The sequence below is a fragment of the Lissotriton helveticus genome, chromosome 3_1, assembly GCF_964261635.1.
Source record: "Lissotriton helveticus chromosome 3_1, aLisHel1.1, whole genome shotgun sequence".
In the NCBI taxonomy this organism is placed as follows: Eukaryota; Metazoa; Chordata; class Amphibia; order Caudata; family Salamandridae; genus Lissotriton; species Lissotriton helveticus.
The window spans coordinates 1,481,848,824-1,481,874,160 of record NC_136061.1 but is presented as its reverse complement, the minus strand read 5'-3'; the positions used below and the strand labels follow the sequence as shown (position 1 = coordinate 1,481,874,160).

The 25,337-nt window shown below is 44.7% G+C and overlaps 12 pseudogenes; all 12 read left to right on the top strand.

Moving 5' to 3' along the window:
- The first annotated feature begins 18,663 nt into the window (after positions 1-18,663).
- On the top strand, positions 18,664-18,782 carry LOC144825624 (5S ribosomal RNA; annotated as a pseudogene).
- A 2,034-nt stretch (positions 18,783-20,816) lies between these two features.
- Positions 20,817-20,934, top strand: LOC144825367 (5S ribosomal RNA; annotated as a pseudogene).
- A 468-nt stretch (positions 20,935-21,402) lies between these two features.
- Positions 21,403-21,521, top strand: LOC144825814 (5S ribosomal RNA; annotated as a pseudogene).
- Positions 21,522-21,630: 109 nt separating this feature from the next.
- LOC144825873 (5S ribosomal RNA) lies at positions 21,631-21,747 on the top strand (annotated as a pseudogene).
- Positions 21,748-21,865: 118 nt separating this feature from the next.
- On the top strand, positions 21,866-21,974 carry LOC144825714 (5S ribosomal RNA; annotated as a pseudogene).
- Positions 21,975-22,082: 108 nt separating this feature from the next.
- LOC144825718 (5S ribosomal RNA) lies at positions 22,083-22,201 on the top strand (annotated as a pseudogene).
- Positions 22,202-22,544: 343 nt separating this feature from the next.
- LOC144825376 (5S ribosomal RNA) lies at positions 22,545-22,662 on the top strand (annotated as a pseudogene).
- Positions 22,663-23,123: 461 nt separating this feature from the next.
- On the top strand, positions 23,124-23,242 carry LOC144825802 (5S ribosomal RNA; annotated as a pseudogene).
- Positions 23,243-23,351: 109 nt separating this feature from the next.
- LOC144825789 (5S ribosomal RNA) lies at positions 23,352-23,470 on the top strand (annotated as a pseudogene).
- A 116-nt stretch (positions 23,471-23,586) lies between these two features.
- On the top strand, positions 23,587-23,695 carry LOC144825703 (5S ribosomal RNA; annotated as a pseudogene).
- Positions 23,696-23,802: 107 nt separating this feature from the next.
- On the top strand, positions 23,803-23,921 carry LOC144825463 (5S ribosomal RNA; annotated as a pseudogene).
- Positions 23,922-24,644: 723 nt separating this feature from the next.
- On the top strand, positions 24,645-24,764 carry LOC144825457 (5S ribosomal RNA; annotated as a pseudogene).
- The last annotated feature ends 573 nt before the right edge of the window (positions 24,765-25,337 follow it).

Below are 25,337 nucleotides of genomic sequence, written 5' to 3'. Positions count from 1 at the left end.
CAAGAGATGGGGATATAAACTCTTGATGCACTCGGACTACACGAGGGGCTCTAGGGGCACGGCAGTCCTAGTGAAGAGGTCCACACCCCTAATTGTACACAAGACGTGGACGGACAGAATTGGCAGATTTGCGGGGGTGGAGGCACAGTGGGATGGGAAAACTGTCAATCTTGTATTGGTCTACCTTCCACCTGCTGCTTCCAAAACGGCGTTGGAAGACCTAGGCAGCTATGTAGCCATACTTCAAGAGGAGGTACTAATCATGGGGGGAGACTACAACTTGACGATAGATGATATGGAATACCGACACCCACCTAGGCCCCGGGACAGAGCTAACAACCAGCTACCGGATTTCATACAAGCACTAGGTCTAGCTGATGTGGGCCAGGCACTCCACCCCACTGAAAAACAATATACATTCTTCTCCAACCCCCACCGCAGCCTCTCCCGTATTGATTGCTTTCTTACACATCTGTCATCAGTAGGTTACTTTGCACAATACACCGTATTACCTAGAGGGATTTCAGACCACTCCCCGATCTGGACAGAATATACGCAATGGGAACGCCAACCCCCCAGCAAATACATTTGGTATATCCTGTGGGCGTGTTACCGTGTCCCCATCCCTGGTCATCAGCATCTGGACCCATCTGGATCCCATCTGGATCCCTGTTCCCATCTCTCCAGCCACACCAGGGTTCTGCCTGTTCTATGCCCGAGTTCATACAGTCTGTGTTGTATCGCATTTTGCTTGGCCACTGCTTGCTCCCTAGCCTTTATCCTGAATTCCTCCTATTTCAGGAGCAGCCGATGACTTGTGTCGGGCGATGGAGTATTCGAGTGTTCCCTCTCCCTTTTCAGGAGTTCATTTTCCACTTTGACCAAGAGTTCATGTTGCTTAATAAGGTATAGTTTCACTCCCCGACCGTTCGAACTCCATAGGGGCACAAGGCAGGGATGCCCATTGTCCCCACTGATTTTTGCCCTTGTGTTGGAGCCACTGGCGGCCTGGATACGTAGAGACGTGATGGTGCGTGGCCTGTGCTGGGCGGATGAGGTGGAAGATCGTATATCGTTGTACGCAGACGATATCCTACTGTATTTGTCATCCCCGTACAAGTCTATCAGTGTGGTCTTAGACATATTTACAAACTTTGGTAAATACTCGGGTTATGCCATAAATTGGCATATGTCAGTCCTGTTCATGCTGACAGGGGAGGCGCCTCGCCTCTCACCACATTGTGCACTATCGGTAGCAACAGATGGTTTCCACTACCTGGGGATCTTTAGTACTCCGGACGCAGCCGGATTCTTCGATTCAAATTTGGCCCCGCCTTTGGCGAGATTGCGCGCAGATGTGAAACACTGGAGGACTCTGCCTCTAACTTTGGTGGGGAGAGCGGCATTCTTTAAGGTTCTAGCCCTTCCCCGATTTCTTTATGTCCTCCATAATTGTCCCCACAAAGTCCCAGACTCCTACTTTAAAGCGGTAGAGAGTGAGGTTACCACATTGCTGTGGGATGGGAGAGCCCCTAGAATTGCTCGACAGAAACTGACGAAAGGATGGTACGACGGAGGCATAGCCCTTCCTGACTCACAACGGTACTATTGGGCTTCACAACTAGTGACTTCCCGTCGTATGATCCAGCATATGCCCTGGATAGATACCAAACTGACCGCTCTGGATATCTGGGGGCTCTCTACACTTCTGATAAGAAGAATTTGGGGAAATTCTGTGGACCAATCAAACATACCTTGGACATCTGGCGTATAGTTACAGCTCGACTGGGCTTGGCTGACACTCTCACGCTAGCCACGCCATTGTGATTTACGCAGAAGCTGGGAAGACTGGGATACCACCCTGGATTTGATAAGTGGGACCTTATAGGGATGTCCACGGTGAGAGATCTGGTCAAGAAAGGGGCTGTTTTGACCTTTAGAGAGCTCCAGGACAAATATCACCTATCCCAGGGAGAATCGTATAGATATCTACAAATCAGACACGCTTTACACACAGCCTTTCCATCCCTCGCAGACATTCCGGAGTCGTCGCTGCTGGAAGACCGTCTGCTCGATGGTCCCCTTAGATCTAAGGCAATATCCCTAACTTATTAAAAATTAAGCAATAACCTCCCGGATAACTTTTCGAAACTCAGGGACCGATGGCAGGAGGACATGGGCCCTCTTGAGGACGAAGACTGGCAGAAGGAGCTAATGTCTCCACGTGAGGCGGCCATACCTCAGAGATTTCGCTTGATCCAACTTAAAATACTTCACCGATCATATATCACTGGGTTGATATTGGCTAAAATAGGGACCAGGCCGGATGACAGATGTGTAAAGGGCTGTAGTCAACGGGCCACATATTACCATTCTCTGTAGACATGCCCCAAGGTGCGCCCATAGTGGGAGGGAGCCACGACTCACATGTTTAAGGCCCTGGGTAAAGACATACACTTAACCCCTCAACTGGGGCTACTAAACATTTGGGAGGCCACTGACTTAACAGAGATCGAACAACAGTTCACAACACTGGGGTACACACTGGTGGAGAGAGAAATAGCCAAGGGTTGGGGAGACCAGAACTCACCCCGTATCACTCTATGGGTTAGGGAAATGGATAGATGCATGTTGGCGGAGACAGAGGTCTATAAGACAAGGGGCTTCCCAAAGAAATGGGACAGGAAATGGTCACACTGGAACAAGTACAGGGGGGATCTGTGTGTCTCGCCCACGGTTGAAATGGAGCTGCGTAGACAGGAGAGGATGATAGGAGATATATCCTAAGTAACTTTGAATGATGTCGAACTGAAAATGTTATGATAATGTACAAGATGTCGTTCAATCATGTAATGTACTTCTGATTGCATTCAATAAACAAAGAAAAAAAATTAAAAAAATCCAGAACCTATGGTCTTAAATATGTGGACAATGCCAGTGTATCAGACATATTAAAGATACGATCTACTATTTCTACGAAATGGAAAGGGCAGTTTGTATGCATAAGCTCCTGTATCTCAGTTGAAGACCTTGCTATTTCGAGATCCAAGGTCTCTCGAGAGGAGGTTAAGGGCACAGACTTCTGTAAAAGCATGGCTTTCATTCTGCCTAGAGTATCAAACCATATGAAAGAAACATTCAGTGAAGGCCATAATGGCACCTCCCTGACTTTGTGTCAGTGGAACCAATACTTGCATACAACAAGTAACGCTGGAGCTCACGGTTACCAGATATGCGATGCCCTGGAGCATTCTGCAGCAGCCTTGACTGTTCAGCATCAAGTAACTCCCATTTGAAAGTAGCCCAAATGCTGGAGTAATCACGGAAGCTGGGGCACCCCTCAGATGGCAGGACAACTTCACCACAGAACCATTACAAGCCCCGTGCAGTAGAATGTCCTGACATATGCACGATCCACTTAAAGCGCTCTCTCAGTTTGTACCACTGAGAAACACTTCTCGATCCCCCCTCCGGTATCGAAATCTGTATGGTAATTCCCAAGGTTCCATAATGTATGCCTTGCCCATTTTCTCATATTTGCCTGCCTGCTTTTGTTCAAGGCAATATTGAAACTGAAAAGTAGTGACAGGTATTTTTATGTGGCCATGGATTAGCCATTCTATGTGCAGTGATTCTGCCACTGTGAATGGAAATCTATCTAGTTTTTCGATACGCAGCATTGTATATTTTGCTCCCCTTTGTGCCATTTCAATCTGTTTATCTGTTAGATTGTATTCCGAAAACAGAGACGTACTGTTAATAAAACGCCAAACCACATAGCCTGCACGCAAAGTTTGCAGCGTCCAGCTCAATAACATTATAGAACGTAACTGAGATTGCCCATGTTGTAAATCTTGTTCCAGAATGTCTATCGCAGAAGATATAATGTTGCCTAAGGAATATATCCTGGAGGTCAATGTTGTTAACCCATTGTCTACCACTGCTAGAGATTTCTCTAAGTTAATACGGTCTATTTCCCGTATCCTTTCTGCGGTCTCTTGTTGGGATATTTTCCAAATTTCATTGTAGGCAGCATAAATGCCAGCATATATGAAACGTTTTTGGCGTGGCTTCCTGGGACCTAGTAAATCCCTAAGATCCATGTCCTGTGTGAGTAAGGATAAGTGTTGTTTCACCTCTGTGAGTGTTGAGGTTTCTAGCCAATTAAGGCACAACTTCCCAATACTGTATGACATCACTACCCCTGGATGTTGTCTCTGTACATAGCGCAGATCTGGCCTACGGATTGTGAACCCTTCAGTTTTACCCATTAATCTTTCCTGACAACCATTGGTGTCTGTGGGCCAAATCAACCATTTCTTCCAATTGGAGTCTGATCTGTTGTATTGTATAATATCATTAAATGTAATCACTTCCTCTGACGTGCCTTTACCCTCGGTGTGTGATGGTGTTGGCAGCTGAGGTGTGTTCAAGTCTTTGTTCTTGGCTAGTCCAAGGCAAGACGTCTGTTGCACTGTCTCATTCAAAAACATGATCTGCTGAGCAATGAGGCATCCTCTAAATAAAGCTTCTAACCCCTGCACCTGCCATTCTTTTGTACCCCAGACAGACTTTAAGTCTATGATGTCTTTTCATAAGTTGTAACCCTGTTCAGACAACTGGGCAAAAAAGGATGCAGAGTAAATCTGTTTGGTGTATGTTAACATATTTTTTTTGCTGATGCTGGTGCAACTTTATAATAATATGAGGCTGGGTCAGACGTATTAAACCCTGAAAAATAAGGAAAATTTTGTGAGAATGTTTTTGAACTGCCTTTTGGAGGTGTTGGACAATGTTCCCACTGATGGTATGCAAACACATTTCTAGGATTAGCACATTTATGCAAAAAATTATGGCCTCATTGTTGATAACAATACATTGATTGGCGGCGTTGGAGGATCAAGCAGTAGTGGTAGGGCTGCATGGCAGCGGCTGTGCTGAAACGGCAGCGGTAGCTGGGAGCTAGGAGTGGTGAAAGTTGCGAAGGAGGTGAGAGCAATTAACTTGTGCTTCCGTGCTCCTGTACCCTCCTGTGCTCCCATGCTTTCGTGCTCCGGGAGAGTGAACTACTGTGAGCTGTATCAACTGTGGACGCATGTCACGGTGTCTTTGAGGCATCGGAGGGAGCGGGTGCAGCACGCCTGGCCCACTAACTTGGGCTGTGCTGATGGTGCCTTGTGATCTCCGTCCCAGCTGATTGGGGGGGCGCCGGTTGCGATTGCGGCAAAGCAGTCTATCCCCTGGGGACACTGTAATTGAGACGTGTCAGAGCAGTTGATGCTGAGGCCGCCCCTTGACAACTCGGGAGGTGCCTGAGGACACCCGGATTTTCCGGTTTGGGCCGTTCATGGGGGGACAAAGCAGTTGCTTGAGTGTGGGGCGACGCTCTGCCTTCGGTGTGGCTGTTCCTGGGTGCCAAAGGGAGTTGCTGCAGAGGTGTCACCGGTGCTGCCTGGTAGCTGTGCTGGTTGCTGGGTGTGGTCTCCCGTGCGAGCTTGTACATCAGTGAGGAAGACACCATTCATGAGGCCGTTAACTCCGTCCGAAGGGCTAAAGAAGATGTGGGGCCCTCAGGCATGCATACCAGCATCGCTGGATAGGCCATTGTACTTGGATCGCTTTCCTAGAGTGGGGCTGCCATCGTGATGTGGTAAGGTGCCCCTCCCTCATCATTGCTACAGAGTGTATGGGCATTTGTCTGTTGGGCCCCTATATCTTTTATGAGCTGGGACATATCAAGGAGGTATCTACAGATCAAGGGAAGCCCGTCGTGCTGCCGCCACTGCTGTTGCTTGCGAGGAGGGGGAACGGACCCAGGACTACATGTCCCAGGCTCCCTGTGTCTTGCTGACGCCACCAACGCGATTCCCGCCCACCTAGAGGCTATCATTTAAACCTTTGCGGACTTGGGCCAAGGGCGTGCCCATCTGCACCCGTCAAAGACCGGAAGAGGCTGGGCTGGGCCATCCCCCTAACATTGAAGTCTTCTACCGCAGCTATGGGTAAGCGGAAATAACCTTGTGGTCGGGACCAGGGGGGTGTAAAAGCTAAAATGCCAAGGAACTCTGCTTCCATTATTTCCTACCTGACTTCTGCGGTGGGAGCCCTAAATAAGGGAATAGCTAACGCAGAGAAAGAATTGGGATTGGGACTGAGCCAAGGTTCTGGAGAGGGTCAAATCAGTCCTAGTATCTCTGTTCCCTAGGAGCCAACTGTGCTGATAACGAATGCGGCTATCGGGAGGGAAGGCTCAACACACGACGTAATTTTGACAAGGGGTGCTGGGAAAAAGAGGAAGAAAAAAAAGGCAAACAACCTGGCCAAGCACCCGATGATGGTATCCTCACCCAGGCTGGAGGTATGGACTCGAATACCCAATTGACACTGCGGAAACTCGTGGAGGAGATATTTAGTTCTCGGCTGGAATCTATACTCACGAGCATTGCCAGAGACATTACTGATACATTGAACACTTGTGTTGAGGGTATTTTGAGGAAATGTGAGCACCTTGAATCATTTTTAAGGGACACGAAAACTCGATCTGAGGCTTTAAGTACTGTCACACCCCCCAGGTGCAAACACAGCCTAATTCCCATATTAGAGAGCATTGCCCTGGAATTCAACCACAATCAATGGATAGGTTAAAGTCTAGTCTTCTAAATAATGCAGATGTAATTTCAGGGAGACAAGTAATGGGGAGCACCACCCGTCGGGATGAGAGACCCTTAAGCCCTTTGTCCAATGGCATGATTTTGGCTACTAGTGGGAACCAAGGTACTCAAGAGGTGAATATTAGATCAAATAGCTGTAGACTTAACCTCCCCCCAGAAGCCACTCCCCTGGTAGCTGTTCTTATAGGGGTGCCCCCACTTAGAGAGCGCTGCCGTGAATCTACCTTGGATCTGTTACGAAAAACCAAATACTGATGTGATCAGCACTCTAGTGGCAACTCCAAGGTTTCACCACATATTATAATGTCCAGACGTGTGGGGTGGGTTGGCCATTATCACAAACAGGTTGACTGCGATTATATCTTCGTTAACTTTGATAAAAGCGATATAGCTGGCCGGCTGTTTGGGGACAGCTCTATTGAAGGGATAGGGGGCATCAGAGCTTTGCCCCTGGGCTTCTTTTCCCCACCAGCTAGAGAAGCTCAGGTACTTGGCAGATCCTCACGTGAATTTTGCTCAATGATGTATAACCAGGGTAGTAATCGTCCCTCTTTAAATGAAGAGGTAGTGAATCACTCTGATAGCCCTAGTTGGAGATCAGTAATAGCCCCACAATCATTATCCCTGCCCCTTGTGAGGAATGAAGAAGGAGGAGGCTTGGTTTTAAAAAATAGATTTCTCCCACTGACCCAATTAGATGTGAATGACTGACTGGAAACGACCCGGTGCCAGAAGAGCTTTCCCGGGGACAGCCGTAACGGCCAGGAAATAGAGGCAGGTGTAGCCCCCAATTGTAAGATCATTAGTTGGAACATAGCGGGCTTTAGAAGCAAGAAAGATGACCCCAGGTGGCTGGGTTTTCTAAAAAACCTATGACATAATTAGTTTATAGGAGACCTGGGACAAGGCAGATAACTTCTGGGTGGATGGGTATAAATCATACTGTTCCCCACCACGTCCCGCTCTGGCAGGTAGAGAAAAGGGGGGCCTCCTAATGCTATTTTCGTTAAAATTGAAAGGGACCCAATGGAGGTTGGAGGGGGGTCTCAGAATTGCCTTGCAATAGAACTGATAACCCCTAACCTCCCTAAAATTTTATTTGCTAATTTTTATAACTCTGGAGAGAGCTGTTTTTTAAACCAACATTTATGTCACTTGAATATAGGATGAAGCAAACTACTTTTTATTCTATTGTACTTATGGGCGATTTTAACATGCATGTGTGCGACCTGAATTGCCAGGTTGATGATCACTTAGGGCCAGTTTATTTCTCGACTCCCCACTCCCCATTTTGAGCATACACAACAGGGGGAAGCTCTGGAGGACCTTTTGGCTGGGGCAGATCTTTTTTAACCTAGTTTTAGTGATCCCACGGACCGGATCCCCACTTTTAAAGCATGGGAGTGGGATACCGTTATAGATTATATATTTATCTCCTCCACCATGCTATCTCAGGTACAGTTTTATAATGCCCGGTGGCCGCTTTTTAGTGATCACAACCCGGTGAAAAGGTTCTTGGAGCCTTTGAAGGCATCTGTGGTCAGGTAGCATATGATCTGACAATGATAACTAAACCCAGATTAACTATGGGAGAGAGGTGGTTTGATAGCAACAGCTCACGGGCCCACCGGAACCTAGCTCAAGCTTTGAAAAACATGCCACTAGATAAGGCCCAGATAGCCATGCTCATGAAACAGTATAAGATTGCTGTTTCTACGCAGAAAAACGAGATTAAAGAGGAGGCTTGGAATGCCCTTTTAACAGCTGAGGTTCTTAAGGACAGCTCTAGATTTTGGGCCATTGTTAATACACCCTTTTTCTCTGGTATGAAGAATGGCTCTCTAGAATGTAATATTACAGAAGCCCAGTGGCTTTCCCATTTTGAAGCAATCTATAGGTCTAATGTTACTGTGGATTCATCTGTGAGTTTAGAGGTTACTAGGGTCTCTCTTCCAGTGGTCTTTAATGAAGATGATGTAGAAAGGGCGATAATACAGATGTATAGTAACACAGCTCCCGGCCCAGATGCCGTTCTGTCTAATCAGTATAAACGTAATCCAAAATTTTGGGCAAAAATACAGACTAATGTATTTAATGTGTCAAGTTCCCAGGGATTCCCCACATAATGGTCTTTATCCGCGATCATTCCAGTTTTTAAAAAGGGCCAGAGAGAGGATCCACAGTGTTATAGACCAATATCTCTTATTGATTCCGCTGTGAAAATCCTAGGGAGAGTGATCCTATCTATGGTCACGGACTGGGTGAACGAAAATTAGGTTTTATCTAACCTACAATATGGCTTTAGGCAAGGTAGGAGTACCATGGATCAGTGCCTTTATTTCCATTCAATAATAGGTAAATATACCATGTCTAAAGCATGTATTTTACAGTTGGCCTTTATGGACCTCTCCTCGGCCTTCAATATGGTTAACAGATCAAAGCGGTGGTCTAACCTACTGTCATGAAGTGCCCCCATATAATAGTGCAGAAAGGGGAGAGGAAGAGGAAACCGCAACCTCACCTCCCTTCTTCTCCCCTTCCTTACAGCCAGCTCTGATCGCCGATCCTGGCTCCTGCGCTATCGAAGTAGCTAAAACTGGGCTACCTACCCACATGACCGAGACACTACTTAACGAGGAAGAAGTAAACAGTGCTGCCCCTTTAAGAAGACTCCCGGATAAAGGAGGCGGGCCGCGCTTGAAACGCCAAGAGGAAGACGCAGAGAATAGGGAGGCAGAGGAACGAGGAGAGAAGACGCTCTTATTCTGCGGGACTGAAGAACCACGAAGGACGACTGACCAGAGCGAGAGAAAAGAAGACCCGGTACCCCGCCAAGTTCCCAGAGGAGCGTGGCTCTCTCAGGTGCGCGGCCGGGTCTGTAGTTGGTGGAAAAGTGCTCGGGAAAGCGGGCAAACCTAGCGAGGAATAAAATGGGAGGAGGGTAGATGGGGAAAAGAGGGGGGAATTCGCTAGAAAAAAGAATAATAAAAGTTATTTTGCACTGGTGGTGGTTGGGTGAAAGGAAAAGAAACCCTCACATCCCTGTATCAGACTAGATTGACTGACAAGTAGTTAAGATTGAAAATAGATCAAAACTTACCTGGGTCCTGTTTTCCTTCTGAAGGACAAACGGCGGGGAACCGGAATGTTCCAGAAAAAGATTTGAGAGCCTTAAAAAGAAAAAGAAAGCAGATTATCAACCTAAGGACAATAAACTGTTCCTAACAGGAAGAAAGAGAATACAGCAAAAAGTCCTGTATAGAAAAAAATAAAGAAAGATAAGATTGAGAGACAAAGCTGTATATCCTCTCATTACCACTTTAACCGGGAAGTTGCTTCCCTCTGTCACACCTACTTGACATGGGCATTGATCCATGTTTAGTTCATTTCCTGGTGGATTTACACAGGGATCTCTCAGCAACAGTTAGGGTCACCCATGAAGGAAAATGCACAAGGCACTTTAAATCTGGCAGAGGTGTTCGTCAGCGATGTATTCTGGCGCCACTACTTTTTACCCTTTATATTCTTGATCCATTTTTAGACTTGGCTAGTTTGGACATCCCGCGAGTAGGGGAAAGGGGTATCCCTGTTCTTCTATACGCAGATGACGTTGTGTTATTAGCCCGTACAGCCATAGGCCTTCAGAGGCTACTGGATGCCTTTGGGGCCCATATGAAGTCCTTGGACTTAGTAGTGAACATATCGAAATCCCACATTTTGTCTATGGGCCAAAGAAACAGAAAAGTAAAATCCTTTTACTGCAACGGAGCTGAGGTGTCTAGGGTGTGCTCTTTTACCTATTTAGGGGTCTTATTCGACGAGAGAGGTTCCTGGTTCCCCAACAGAAAATCAAAAAAAGTGCAATGGTAAGATCAATGGCTGCTGTTCAAGGGTTTGCACAGCGTCTGGGGGCTAGGCTCATCAAAGCCATGCTTAATATTTATAAATCTAAATGCTTGGCTATTGCTCTGTATGGCTCTGCCATCTGGTGTTACAAGCACTTGAAAGGGGTCCAGATAGCTGAAAATAAATTTTAGCGTACCCTTTTGTCGGTTCCTCAATCAACTCCGACCTTTGTTATTCATCAAGAATTGTGGCTTGGATATGTGTCAGACTTGATGAGGTTGGTTCCGGTGGTTTGCTGGCTTAAGACCTGGCTTAACCCCGAATTAACACTGAATCATCCAATTATTCGGGACTGTGTTACCCTGGAGAAAGATAGTAGTATCCTGTGGTTGCATTACGTTAAGCATATGTTGTCAAAATTGGGGCTTCCAGATCTTTTTAATTACCGGATAGGATAAAAAAAGAGGATGTTAAATGGGTCAAATCCCAATTTTTGAATTTATTGCTGGCAGATCATGAGGAGCAGGAGCTATTGAAACCCTCAGTTAGGTTTCACTTTTTGTTAAGAACTTCCCCTCTGATTGACCCCTGCGTGAGAATTGTTACCCAGCCCTTTCATCGCCTGCTATTACCTAGGTTTCGTTTTAATTTAATCCATTTCTCCTTAGGCAATCTGGAAGGTTGGTGCAGACCAGAGGAACTAGGTCCATGTCCCTGTAACAACTTTTCGTCACAGGACACGATGCATTTTATAATGTTTTGTGACCATAACAGTGAGATTCATAGGAGGTTTTTACTTCCTCTGCTAAGGGGAAATGGGTTTTTACAGGTTAGACCTGCTTTATCCTCAACTGCTTAACGATCCATGGGAGATTTTTAACATTGCCAGCTTTTTAGTTGCAGCAATTCGTCTCAGAAAAAGAAGGGACCCTATGTTAAAATCTGTATGAGCTTTGATCGTATAGAAAACCTCTGTTTTACCCCTTTATGAAATTACCCCTAATTGTGTTTGTAAGTTTTTATGCATTTGATAATCGATCATACTGTATTAATTATTTTTTAAGTCGCTCATGTGTTTTATAGGGTATATGACTATATTATATTGTTTATTGTGTATTGTGTATTGTGTAATGTACTTTTATGATTTTAATTAATCGAATAAAGTGGTTGTACTGACTGACTGATTCATAATCCACTGAGCTTTTCAATGTTTCACTATTAGAAAATGCAGCAGAATTTTCCAAATCAGACAACATGTTATCCACAGTTTCAAAATGCCAATCATCAGAAAATGTACCTGAGGTAATGATATCACTCAATGATATTTTAAATAAATGTGGAATTGTAAAAATTTCTGTCGGGCCAAATATATCGAAATCAACCTTGTCCCTAACTATACCATCTGGTACAGGAACTGCTGTAATGTTCACTGATGACAAGTCTCTTTGTTCTCGATAAAATTCATGTTTTGGGCTAGAGAGTTTTGCCAAAGGTATTATCCACTAATAAGCATGTTAAAAACTATTACTCAGCCTAACCAGAAAAGAAAGAAAAGCACCCCGGTAATTATCCATAGTTCTACCCACGGTGATACCAGGTAAGTCTTTTCATGAAAGTTCAGGGAGTCTTTAACTTGCTGCTTGTGTATTTTTCGGGCTTTCATAGTTTAAGGTTCACTTTGATCCAAAGAAAATGTATCAAAGTTTATGAAGTAGCCAGAAGCAGTTCGATCAATTGTTGGAATTGCAGCAGGATTTGTTGAAATCGTATTTTGCTATTGTCGTGGCTTGTTGATGTAGATGTCCGTATTTGGTCGAATAGCAACTTGTGTGTTATTTTGTTGAGTTTGATTTTTAAATTGAACTTCAGGTTCAACGGGAACGAGTTCCATAGTACGTTTCAAAGTCCTTCCTTCCATATAGGAGGCTCTTTGAACATAATGAGTCTTTCCGCATGAACTTCTTGAATTGTAGCGAGAGGAGGGCGTCTGCTACTTTGGAGTCACGTGGCCTACTGTATAGTATCGACCACATAGTGTGGTTTGATTAGGTAATTTGAAACAAATCTTTTCTCCTTTTTCCGGCAAGAGGCGGTAGAAGTACAGTTCTTATCCCTTCAATGGCTAGGACTGGTACAGGCTTTCTGTAAGATGGCCCAAATTCCTTCTTGACCGCTATTTTCTCTCTAACCAGTTCCCCGACGTTTGGAATCCAGACAGGTCGTGCCTTGACTGATTTGACTTCCCCAGTGGCAGGCTGCTTCAGGTGGACATTACTTTTTGTCCTGGATTCATTTAGTTCCTGTAAAACAGCCAAACGATCATGGATGTCAAATGGTTTTTCATCCGCCACTGCACCTTCACAATCAAGATCAGGTACCCACATTCTTCTCCCAAATAGTACCTCATAAGGAGTGAACCCCCTAGAGAACTTCTTGGCATGTTGTTAAGAGCCCGCTGGACTCCATAAAGATGTTTTACCCAGCTTTCGCCCGTGTCTAATAATCTAGCTGTTAAACATTGCTTTAAGTCTTGGTTTTTTCTCTCCACTACCAAATTTCCCTTTGGATGGTATGGAGATGCTACACCCAAACTTCCCATTACCTCCTTGTAAGCCCGAGAGCTAAATGTAGTGCCCTGGTCAGAATGTAATGTGCCAATTGCGTATCTCCCTATGAAGACTCCCAAATCTTTTATAACAGTTCGAGCGTCAGCTGAGCGCTGGGGCCACACCCATAGGAACCTTGAGCAGGAATCCACTGCTACCATGATAGACTTTTTAGCCCCATCTCTTTTCAAGGGGACGCAGTGGTCTAGGTAGACACACGCTAGTGGTTTGTCAGCTATTAACAATGGTGTCTGCTCAAGATGTGTTACAGTGGAAGCTTTCATCTGCTGACTGATGTCGCATTTCAAGACATAGTCTTTAGTCTGCTTTAGCCTGCTTTGTTAAACCAGGCCACCAATAGCTTTGTTTCAACAATGAAACTGTTGCCGTAACTCCTGCATGTGCAGAACCTAGCCCTTTGTGTGCTGCTACTATTAAACCTAAGCTACTATCCATGTATGGAATTACTCTATCCCCAACTCCAGGAATCTGAGCAAATGGAATGTTATTGGCATCTAACTGGTAGGAGTACTTGAGTGGAAACTTTTTTGGTAGTGCTTTGCTGTTTTTGTGCGAAGCTATAACAGCTACCATGATCTCACCGTCTATTCCCATTTTAGAACGAGTGATTGCAGCTACAGAAGCCATGCGTACAGCCCCCTTCTTGGCTTCATCAGCCAATTAATTCCCTTCAACGTGAACGCCACCACGCTGATGACTCAGTGTGTGTATCACGTGAGTCCTTGCTAGTTTCAATTTAAACTTCACTACCTGTTCCCATAGCATTTTATGCTTAATTGTGCCACTTTTAGCATCTTTGAAGCCATTTTGAACCCAGTATTGCAAGTATTTATTATGACTGCACACAGTAGAAGGAGTTGCACACAATTAGTGTGGGGAATTCTCGATCCATATTAACTCTGTCAACTGTGCCGTGCAGTCTCCTATAGATTGCGTTTTTGTGCAACTCGGATGGAATTTTTCATCCCGCATGCAACCTTTAACGATAGCACATGCTGCGCTGTATTGTTACTTACTCCCTTTGGCCGGTTGAGCAGATCCGTCAGTGTAAATAATATATTCATACTGATCAAGAGGCATCCTTTAATTTGGGAGAGGATATTCTTGTTCGTATTGCAGGAATGCTTGTGTCTTTAAAATTGGGCGCGCCCGAATTCTACATTTCTTGCAGTAAGAGAATTAGCCCATTGTAAGGATGTAAGGCTTTAGCGTTAGGGACACTTGCCTTTGTCACAGCCTCTAAAGCTGTAACTGGAGTCACTACTATTATTCGTTTCCCCTGAGCCAGTGTTCTTTCTTCACTACACCAGTCGGTACCGCTGTTAGAATCTTTTCTGTAGATGCGAAACGCATCTCAGCATTTCAGTACAAATGTGATTTGTATGCAATTAGTACTGTTTCACCTTCATTGTTTGTCAGATAGGTGTACCCTGATTGACCCGCAATTATACGGATCACCATGTTGCATATGTTTACATGTGTTTGTAATTGTTTTGAAGCTATCATGTCAGCTTGTAAGGAACGTAGTGTGTCTGTATGTGCCTGTGTCCAGTTTCTCGCGGAGAAATCAGATTTTATTAAGTCGTAGAAAGGTTTTACTCTTTCTGCGTAATCTAAAATGTATGTTCGACCAAAATGTAGGAATCCCAAGATTGATTGTAGATATTTTTATGATTTTTCTAAAAAATTGGATGTCAGGCTTTTTCCTTCACTCAAAAGCTCATATCCTAAAAACAGGATAACGAGGTGGGCAATTTTCGATTTAAAAAAATTCTATTTGTAGTCCTCAGATGCAAACCTCAAAATTATGGTATTCACTCTGTTTAAGTGTTCCTCTAGGTCATCGTCCGTCAGATAAATATCATCCACATAAGACAATGTCTCTTCATCTAATTTCTGAAGTAACTCTGTTACTCTGGCCGAAAACAAGCCCAGGCCGCTCTTATATCGCCGAGAATGCTGCTAGATATCTGCTTTCAGGCGCTATATTTTGGCAGAAAAATCCATTTGAGATATCAAGTGTTGTTTTGTATTTTTTCAGCACATTGTTATTCATTAAGGTGGCACTGTGTATATTTTGGACTGCAAATGTTTTAGTGCAAGTGTTTCAACGCCTGTAATGTAAAACTAGATGATATGTATTGTTAGGTTTCATGACAGGAAACAAAGGATTGTTCATTTGAGAGGTGCAAGTTTCAATCACCCCTTGGTATTCAAGTTGATCTTAGACCTACCTGACCTGTTATTTTAGCTTCTTGCTTTATTGGATACTGCCTCCGTGCAGTTGGAGTATTTTTTAAAGGAATTATGTGATGGGTTGAATCCTCATCTCATCCAACATGGTTCTTGTATAATGCCGGAGCCTGAGCTACCGCCCACTTCTATGCATATGTATGTTGCAAGTGACTGGGAATATGATCTGAGAATGCCGGCATAAATACCATTTCTCCTTTAGGGCAATCCATGACCAATGCTGGCAGCCAATCTTGTTCAGCTAACAGAATATCATAGCCAAATGTAAGGGTCTCCCAAAAGAGACCTCTCACTTTTCTACTTTTGTCCCCCTCCATCTGGAGTGTCATTTTATATACTTTATGTGGGACACTCAATCTAGTCTAAGGTGTTTCCATCGTGATATAATCATTCAAGACCGCTGTCACCAGAAATTCCATCAGCGAGCTATTGTTACTTCTGCACTACTGTCTAGCATCGTCAGAACCCATTCAGTAGTCAAGTATTCAGAATTATGGGCATGTCTGATCTGTAGACCTGCAACCTTCTTCTTTTTGAACTGTGGCTTTTGCTTTGTCTTTTCTTCTTTTTTGGTAGTATAATCTTGAGCGTGCTGCTTGTCTCTGGACTTGGTACGCTCTTCTTGTCTTTCTGACTGTCCTTCCCTCTCTGAGTTTTTCTATGAACCCTGAAAGGAACGAGAGGAACATGGATCAGTATCCTGATAACTGTCAGGTTTCCTAATTTTATCCCTATTCCTGATATTATACCTCTTTTTGGAAGGCCCCTGTGGAGGAGATCTACCTCGAGATTGAGATCTGTTCTCTTTAAAGGTTTGTTGTTTTTTATTATGCCACTTCTTTTTAGAAGAAGCAGGTGTCTGTCTGGAAGTGTCATTTTTAGGACTGCCCATAAGTTGTGGTTTTAAAGTTTTCCCACCCAAACTGTCTCTGACTAGTTCTGCATATGCAGTTTCAATTATTTTTGATAGTTTGTGTTCCTGTTCTAAATGACTGAACTCCCTTAGGTGCTGGCGGATAGCCACCGAAGCTGCTTCCCCTTTAATATTAGCTAGTATTATGGCTGATACTTGGGCATAGTTACCTAGTAGCTTCATCCCTAAGTTCAGAGCAGGCTCTGCTCCGTACTCGTTTTGTATTTGTCTTAATACATCAGGTACTACTGCTAATGATGGGATACCATGAGTTTTGGTATAAACTGCAGCAAAGACTGTACCCCAAGTGGTACACTCCTCTACTTCTGGTGTTTTCCCCGTGGGCAAGCAGATTGTTAGCATTGTGTGTTTTTCATATGTATGGATAGTATTCGGGAATACTGCCTCTAGCTGCGTTATTTTCTGAGCTACCGAGAATGGCATTTGCTCATGTTTAGATGGCATTTTACCCATCACCGCATGTAATGTTTGGGGTGTAATTTTAGTTGCTGTACCCTAAGATTGAGTTCCGTTTGTTGCAACTATTGCCGGTTGGACAGTGAATGTCCTCATGACAAATTGCGTCAAGATTCTGTATATTTTTAATAAATCTTTGTGTTGTATGAGTTAGTCTCTTTGTGGCATTGTCTCAATGTCAGGATGTGGTGTGGAGGCCGCTAATATCGGCCATGTTGCCCCTTCTCCTCCAGGCGAGCCTAATCTTACTCTTCTTCTTTTGTGGGGTAGGGCGCCTTTAAACCAGTATAAATGTTCCTAATACATGAGTGGAATCTCTATGTCCTCAAACACACCCTATTCCACTGTGCATCTCCTTCTATCTAATAGTGAAATGTCCTTGTTCTTGTATTTGCTGCTCGGAATGTAATTAACAAATAAAATATCTGTTTTGTTCGACTCATGTGCCTCAATCATGAAAATTACTAAGCCACCCCTGGCTGATAAACCATTTTCTAACAGTTTCATGGTGACCGTATGTCTGTATTTTGGTGCAATTTGTATTGCATCTGTATCTTCCTCGTCTGTGAGGGGGAGGGCTTGTTGTAGTGAGTCTAAGACCTGGTCAGTCATCGTTTTTAAAATACTAAATAACTAAGGATTTTTTGCCTACCCAGCTGTGGCGGAGTTAGTGCCCCCCGCTCCAGACGTCTCTGTTTTTTTGTGAGTAGGGGTCTCTGAGAATAGCACAACTGAACAGTACCCAACCAACGTTGGCGGCGCCATGTCATGTAGTTCATCTGTATATCCTATACAGGGTCTGCGCATTCAGATAAAATAAACTGTGGGTTTGGTGGCAGACTGGTTCCGAGCACCCCCACCGCATAAGTTAGCCTGTTTGCATTAGCTAGCTGACAGTGCCACCAGAGTCTCGTCTTATCGGGAAGAGAATAGCTTCTGGCAACCTCAGAACATGACAACCCTGATCCCTCAGGATCGTAGAATTATTTACTACTTTTCGCTCAGTCACTCGTGCTCACTTAGTTTGTCTCAGAGATACACAGAATAAACAGTCTTAGTGTTTCAATAAGGTTTTGTTGAACAGTTGTTATTCTGGTGTAAAATAGGTGTGCTGCAACAACCATTAGACAGTAGTAGAGATATATGGTCAGCAGTACTACGAAAGTAAAGGGATGGTACAGCTCTACCATTTTGCAGTAATCATGAACATATACAAGTACATAAAACACGTGATAAGAAAGTGCAAATTCCTACAATTCCTCCCTAACTAGATGTAACTAGATATACCTAGCATCTGTGTGGGTGTTATGCCAAGAATACCTCTAAGGTCCAGTCCACCCCATTACTTGAGAATCAGAGAATATTGGACTACGTACTGGTCTTGAGCTGGACACCCCATGGGGGATGTTAGACAACTGGCAGCTGAAGCATCTGCATGCAGGAACCTCAGCGTCTCTGGTCAGTGTGTCAGCCAGGAAGTCATGTTCTCCTCTGTCTTTCTAAGCAAGACATGATATATATATTCCCACTAACCCCAGGGGTTTTACCTTGCTGTGTTACTGTGTCGGCCTAAAGGATGCCGTTGGGCTTGAACTTTAAAATAGATATTATAAAGGAGATGTTGGTCCTGCTGTGCTTCCAAGAAGCCTCATGTATAATGTTTGAGTTTCGAACCAGTGAAAAACCAGAGTTCTGAATGAAGTGTTGTATCTAGGTAAAAGGTCACTCCCTATGAACAGTTATTTATGTAATGTAGGGAAGGATATAGGTGAAAGGTTGAAGTGTTACCTGTGCCTATATAAGGTACCTTTATGGAATATAACAGCATTGAAGTGGAATGAAAAAGCTAAGAGCCCCAAAGTCATTGCTCTTCATGCCATACAGCCATACCACCCTGAAAGCACCTGATCTCCTCTGATATCAGTAGTTAAGCAGGGTCGGGCCTGGATAGTACCTGAATGAGAGACCACCTGGGAATACCAGGAGCTGTAGGCATTTTTTTGTTCTTTTAGTTTTGCTTTACAGGATGAGGGTGGCATGTCTCACGTACTATGGTTATATAACAACAAGGGAACCCTCTAGGTGGTTAAGGACCTGGGGTAGCAATTTTTGTACGACAACATTGGTCCTTAACGTATCAAATGAGACAATACAATGAATTATAGGTAACAATGTGTACTATAAGCAAAAAAATGTGTCCAGCCGGACACAAAATTTAATCAATGACAAGAATAAAAGGATTTTGTGAGGACAAATATATACAGTGGGATACAATCCGGTATCCAATATACATAGGAAAAAACAGAAATAACAAACAGAGGGAAAGGTACTTTTCAGGCAAAGAAAAAGGAAAAGGACGCATGTATTCAAGTAAAAATAAGCAAAGCTGTCCTTGTATAGAAAACACACGATTTGTAACACAGTGAGAAACTAGTGTGTAACTATTTTACATGTCGACGGCGTTTCGATCCTAAACACAAAAATATAAGGATCATCATCAGGTCTAAGGAATAATTGCCTGAATATTGGTTGCAAGCCTGCTGGAAAAATGGGGGGAGAGAGAAGGCAAGAAAAGCTTGTTTAAAAGAAAAGGGGGATGCAATAACATACAGCTTTAAACATTACTAAGTATGTCAAAAGACCATGCATTTAATAAGAATACCTATTGCATATCTATGAATGTAATGAGTGCAGGGGTAAAGTACACAGAAGAGCCATCCATTATGAGACCAATGCTGGAGTCGTGATGACTTATAGTGATGTTAAAGTAGTGACTATCTGTGTTTACTTGTGACCTGTAAGGGGTAGAGACTGGCGTTGTGAGGGGGGAGTGAAACTCGCGGAGTGAAGCTGGAGAGATCCTTACCTAGGAGGCTTGGGCTGGGGCAGGGAAATGGAGGAGAATTGTCCTCTAGTCTGGATGGTATGCTCAAATTCAGGGCGGAACCTGTGGTGATGCGGTCGGGTCCAAGGAAGAACGAGGACCTAGTGGGGAGAGGGAGATGGTCAAGCCAGTGGGAGGGGGTGTAGAAGGCTGGCGTGACTGGGCTGGTGGGGGGTAGATGGTTACCTGATCACGGTCAATTTACCGGAGTGATCGGAGGAAGGCTCGACGTCAGCGGGGAGCTGGGGGGGAGAAAAAAATGGAGTTGTAGGGATAATACACACAATAGGGTAAACAGAGGTGGGCCAGCTGTAGCCACCGGCTTGACCATCTCCCTCTCCTCTCTAGGTCCTCGTTCTTCCTTGGACCTGACCGCATCACCACAGGTTCCGCCCTGAATTTGAGAATACCATCCAGACTAGAGGACAATTCTCCTCCCCCCTCGCACCGCCAGTCTCTCCCCCTTACAGGTCACAAGTAAACACAAATAGTCACTACTTTAACATCACTATAAGTCATCACGACTCCAGCATGGGTCTCATAATGGTTGGCTCTTCTGTGTACTTTACCCCTGCACTCATTAAATTCATGGATATGCAATAGGTATTTTTATTAAATGCATGGTCTTTTGACATACTTAGTAATGTTTAAAGCTGTATGTTCTTGCATCCCTCTCTTCTTTTAAACAAGCGTGTCTTGCCTTCTCTCTCCCCCCATTTTCCAACAGGCTTGCAACCAATATTCAGGCAATTATTCCTTAGTCCTGATGATGATCCTTATATTTTTGTGTTTAGGATCGAAATGCCGTCGACATGTAAAATAGTTACACACTAGTTTCCCACTGTGTTACACATCTTCACGTACTATGGCCAGCACTGAAGTGGAATTAAAAAACACTAAGAGCCACAAAGTCATTGCTCTTCATGATTACAGCCATACCACCCTGAAAGCACCTGATCTCAACTGATCTCAGTAGTAAAGCAGGGTCTGGTTTGGAAAGGAGACTGTCTGGGAATATCAGTGCTATAGGCCTTTTTTAAATTTTGTTTTGCTTTTGGTGGGTGAGGGTGGCTTGTCTTGCTTACTATGGCCAGCACTGAGGTGGAATGAAAAAAACGATGAGCCCCAAAGTCAGTGTTCTTCATACCTACAGCATACCATCCTGAAAGCACCTCATCTCGTCTGATCTCAGTAGTTAAGCAGGGTCGGGCCTGGTTAGTACCTGGATGCGAGACCGCCTGGGAATTCCAGGTGCTGTCCGCTTTTTTTTGTTTCATTGGATTTGCTTTAGGGGATGAGGGTTGCTTGTCTCGCTTACTATGACCAGCACTGAAGTGGAATGAAAATAACTAAGAGCCCCAACGTCATTGCTCTTCATGCCTACAGCCATACCACCCTGAAAGCACCTGATCTCAGGAGTTAGGCAGGGTTGGCCTGTTTTTTTGTTTTGCTTTAGGTGGATGAGTGTAGCTTTTCCTGCTTACCATGGCCAGCACTGAAATGGAATGAAAATAACTAAGAGCCCCAATGTCATTGCTCTTCATGCCATATAGCCATACCACCTGAAAGCACCTGATCTCGTCTAAACTCTGTAGTTAAGCAGGGTCGAGCGCATTTTGTTGTTTTTTTTGTTTTGCTTTGGGTGGATGTGGGTGACTAGTCTCGCTTACTATGGCCAGCACTGAAGTGAGAATGAAAAAATACTAAGACCCCAGAGTCATTGATATTCATGCCTACAGCCATAACACCCTGAAAGCACCTGATATTGTCTGATCACAGTAATTAAGCAGGGTTGGGCTTGATTAGTACCTGGAAGGGAGACCGCCTGGGAATACCAGGTGCTGTAGGTTTTTCTTTTTTTTGCTTTAGGTGGATGAGGATGGATTATTTTGCTCACTGTGGCCAGCACCGAAGTGGAGGAAAAACACACTAAGAGCCCCAAAGGCACTGCTCTTCATGCCGTACAGCCAAACCACCCTGAAACCACCTGATCTCCTCTGATATCAGTAGTTAAGCAGGGTCGGGCCTGGATAGTACCTGGATGGGAGAGCGCCTGGGAATACCAGGAGCTGTAGCCATGTTTGGCGCTCTTTTAGTTTTGCTTTAGTGGATGAGGGTGGCTTGTCTCACTTACTATGGCCTGCACTGAAGTAGAATGAAAAAAGCTAAGAGCCCCAAAGTCAGTGTTCTTCATGCCTACAGCCATAACACCCTGAGAGCACCTGTTCTCAGTAGTTAAGCAGGGTTGGGCCTGGTTAGTACCTGGATGGGAGACCGCCTGGGAATACCAGGTGCTGTCGGCTTTTTTTTGTTTTGCTTTAGATGGATGACGGTGGCTTGTCTAGCTTCTAATGGCCAGCACTGAAGTGGAATGAAAAAAAACTAAGAGCCCCAAAGTCATTCATCTTCATACCTACAGCCTTACCACCTTGAAGGAACCTGATCTCGTCTGATCTCAGTAGTTAAGCAGGATTGATCCTGGTTAGTATCTGGATGGGAGACCACCTGGGAATACCAGGTGTTGTAGGCTTTTTTTGTTTTGCTTTGGGTGGAGAGTGAGGCTTTTCTGGAGAGTGAGGCTTTTCTTGCTCATTGTGTCCAGCAATGAAGTGGAATGAAAAAATCTAAGCACCCCAAAGTCATTGCTTATCATGATTACAGCCATACCACCCTGAAAGCACCTGATCTGAACTGATCTCGGTAGTAAAGCAGGGTCTGGCCTGGAAAGGAGACTGTCTGGGAATATCAGTGCTATAGGCCTTTTTTTAATTTTGTTTTGCTTTTGGTGGGTGAGGGTGGCTTGTCTTGCTTACTATGGCCAGCACTGAGGTGGAATGAAAAAAACGATGAGCCCCAAAGTCAGTGTTCTTCATACCTACAGCATACCATCCTGAAAGCACCTCATCTCGTCTGATCTCAGTAGTTAAGCAGGGCCGGGCCTGGTTAGTACCTGGATGCGAGACCTCCTGGGAATTCCAGGTGCTGTCCGCTTTTTTTTGTTTCATTGGATTTGCTTTAGGGATGAGGTTTGCTTGTCTCGCTTACTATTATCAGCACTGAAGTGGAATGAAAATAACTAAGAGCCCCAACATCATTGCTCTTCATGCCTACAGCCATATCACCCTGAAAGCACCTGATCTCAGGAGTTAGGCAGGGTTGGCCTGTTTTTTTGTTTTGCTTTAGGTGGATGAGTGTAGCTTTTCCTGCTTACCATGGCCAGCACTGAAATGGAATGAAAATAACAACGAGCCCCAGCGTCATTGCTCTTCATGCCATATAGCCATACCACCTGAAAGCACCTGATCTCGTCTAAACTCAGTAGTTAAGCAGGCTCGAGCGCATTTTTTTTTTGTTTTGCTTTGGGTGGATGTGGGTGGCTAGTCTCGCTTACTATGGCCAGCACTGAAGTGAGAATGAAAAAATACTAAGACCCCAGAGTCCTTGATATTCATGCCTACAGCCATAACACCCTGAAAGCACCTGATATTGTCTGATCACAGTAATTAAGCAGGGTTGGGCTTGATTAGTACCTGGAAGGGAGACCGCCTGGGAATACCAGGTGCTGTAGGTTTTTCTTTTTTTTGCTTTAGGTGGATGAGGATGGATTATTTTGCTCACTATGGCCAGCACCGAAGTGGAGGAAAAACACACTAAGAGCCCCAAAGGCACTGCTCTTCATGCCATACAGCCAAACCACCCTGAAACCACCTGATCTCCTCTGATATCAGTAGTTAAGCAGGGTCGGGCCTGGATAGTACCTGGATGGGAGAGCGCCTGGGAATACCAGGAGCTGTAGCCATGTTTTGAGCTCTTTTAGCTTTGCTTTAGAGGATGAGGGTGGCTTGTCTCACTTACTATGGCCTGCACTGAAGTAGAATGAAAAAAGCTAAGAGCCCCAAAGTCAGTGTTCTTCATGCCTACAGCCATAACACCCTGAGAGCACCTGTTCTCAGTAGTTAAGCAGGGTTGGGCCTGGTTAGTACCTGGATGGGAGACCGCCTGGGAATACCAGGTGCTGTCGGCTTTTTTTTGTTTTGCTTTAGATGGATGACGGTGGCTTGTCTAGCTTCTAATGGCCAGCACTGAAGTGGAATGAAAAAAACTAAGAGCCCCAAAGTCATTCATCTTCATACCTACAGCCTTACCACCTTGAAGGAACCTGATCTCGTCTGATCTCAGTAGTTAAGCAGGATTGATCCTGGTTAGTATCTGGATGAGAGACCGCCTGGGAATACCAGGTGTTGTAGGCTTTTTTTGTTTTGCTTTGGGTGGAGAGTGAGGCTTTTCTTGCTCATTGTGTCCAGCAATGAAGTGGAATGAAAAAATCTAAGCACCCCAAAGTCATTGCTGTTCATGCCTATAGCCATACCACCTGAAAGCACCTGTTCTCGTCTGATCTCAGTAGTTAAGCAGGTTTGGGCTGTTGTTTTAGTTTTAATTTAGGAGGATGTGGGTAGCATGTCTCGCTTACTATGGCCTGCATTGAAGTGGAATAAAAAAAAACTAGAGCCCCGAATGTCATTGTTCTTGATGTCTACAGGCATACCACCGTGAAAGCACCTGATAACGTCTGATCTCAGTAGTTAAGCAGGGTTGCACCTGGTGAGTACCTGGATGGGAGACCAAATGCTCTAGGCTTTTTTTGTTTTTTGTTTTGCTTTAGGTTGATGAGGGTGGCTTGCTTGGCTTAGTATGGCCAGCACTGAAGTGGAATGAAAAAAATGAAGATCCCCAAAATCATTGAGCTTCATGCCTACAGCCATACCACCAGAAGGCACCTGATCTCGGTATTTAAGCAGGGCCAGGCCTGGTTAGTACCTGGATGGGAGACCTTCTGGGAATACCAGGTGCTGTAGGCATTTTTTGTTTTTCTTGTTTTCCTTTAGGTGGAAGAGGGTGGCTTGTCTCGCTTACTATGGCCAGCACTAAAGTGGAATGAAAAAACTATGAGCCCCAAAGTCATTGCTCTTCATGCCTACAGCCACCCCACCCTGAAAGCAACTGATCTCGTCTGATCTCAGTAATTAAGCAGGGTCGGGCCTGGTAAGTACCTGTATGGTAGACCGCCCCGGGAAAAGCAGGTGCTGTAAGCTTTTTTTTGTTTTGCTCTAGGTGGATGAGGGTGGCTGGTCTCGCTTACTATGGCTAGCACTTAAGTGGAATGATGGCAACTAAGAATCCCAAAGTCATTCTACTCCATGCCCACAGCCATACCCCCATGAAAGCACCTGATCTCCCCTGGTCTCAGTAGTTAAGAAGGTTGTCGAGCCTGGTTAGTACCTGCATGGGAGACCCCCTGGGAATAACAGGTGGTTTAGGCTTTGTTTGTTTTTTTGTTTTGCTTTAGGTGGATGTGGGTGGCTTGTCTCGCTTAAAATGGCCTTCACTGAAGTAGAATGAAAAAGGCTAAGAGCCCCAAATTCAGTTTTCTTCATCCCTACAGCCATAACACCCTGAAAGCATCTGATCTCAGTAGTTAAGCAGGGTCGGCCTGGTTTGTATCTAGATTGGAGACCGCCTGGGAATACCAGGTGCTGTCAGCTTTTTTTGTTTTGCTTTAGGTGGATGAGGGCGGCTTTTCTCGCTTACTATGGCCAGCACTGAAAAGGAATGAATGAAAACAACGATGTGCCCCACAGTCATTGCTATCATGCCTACAGCCATAC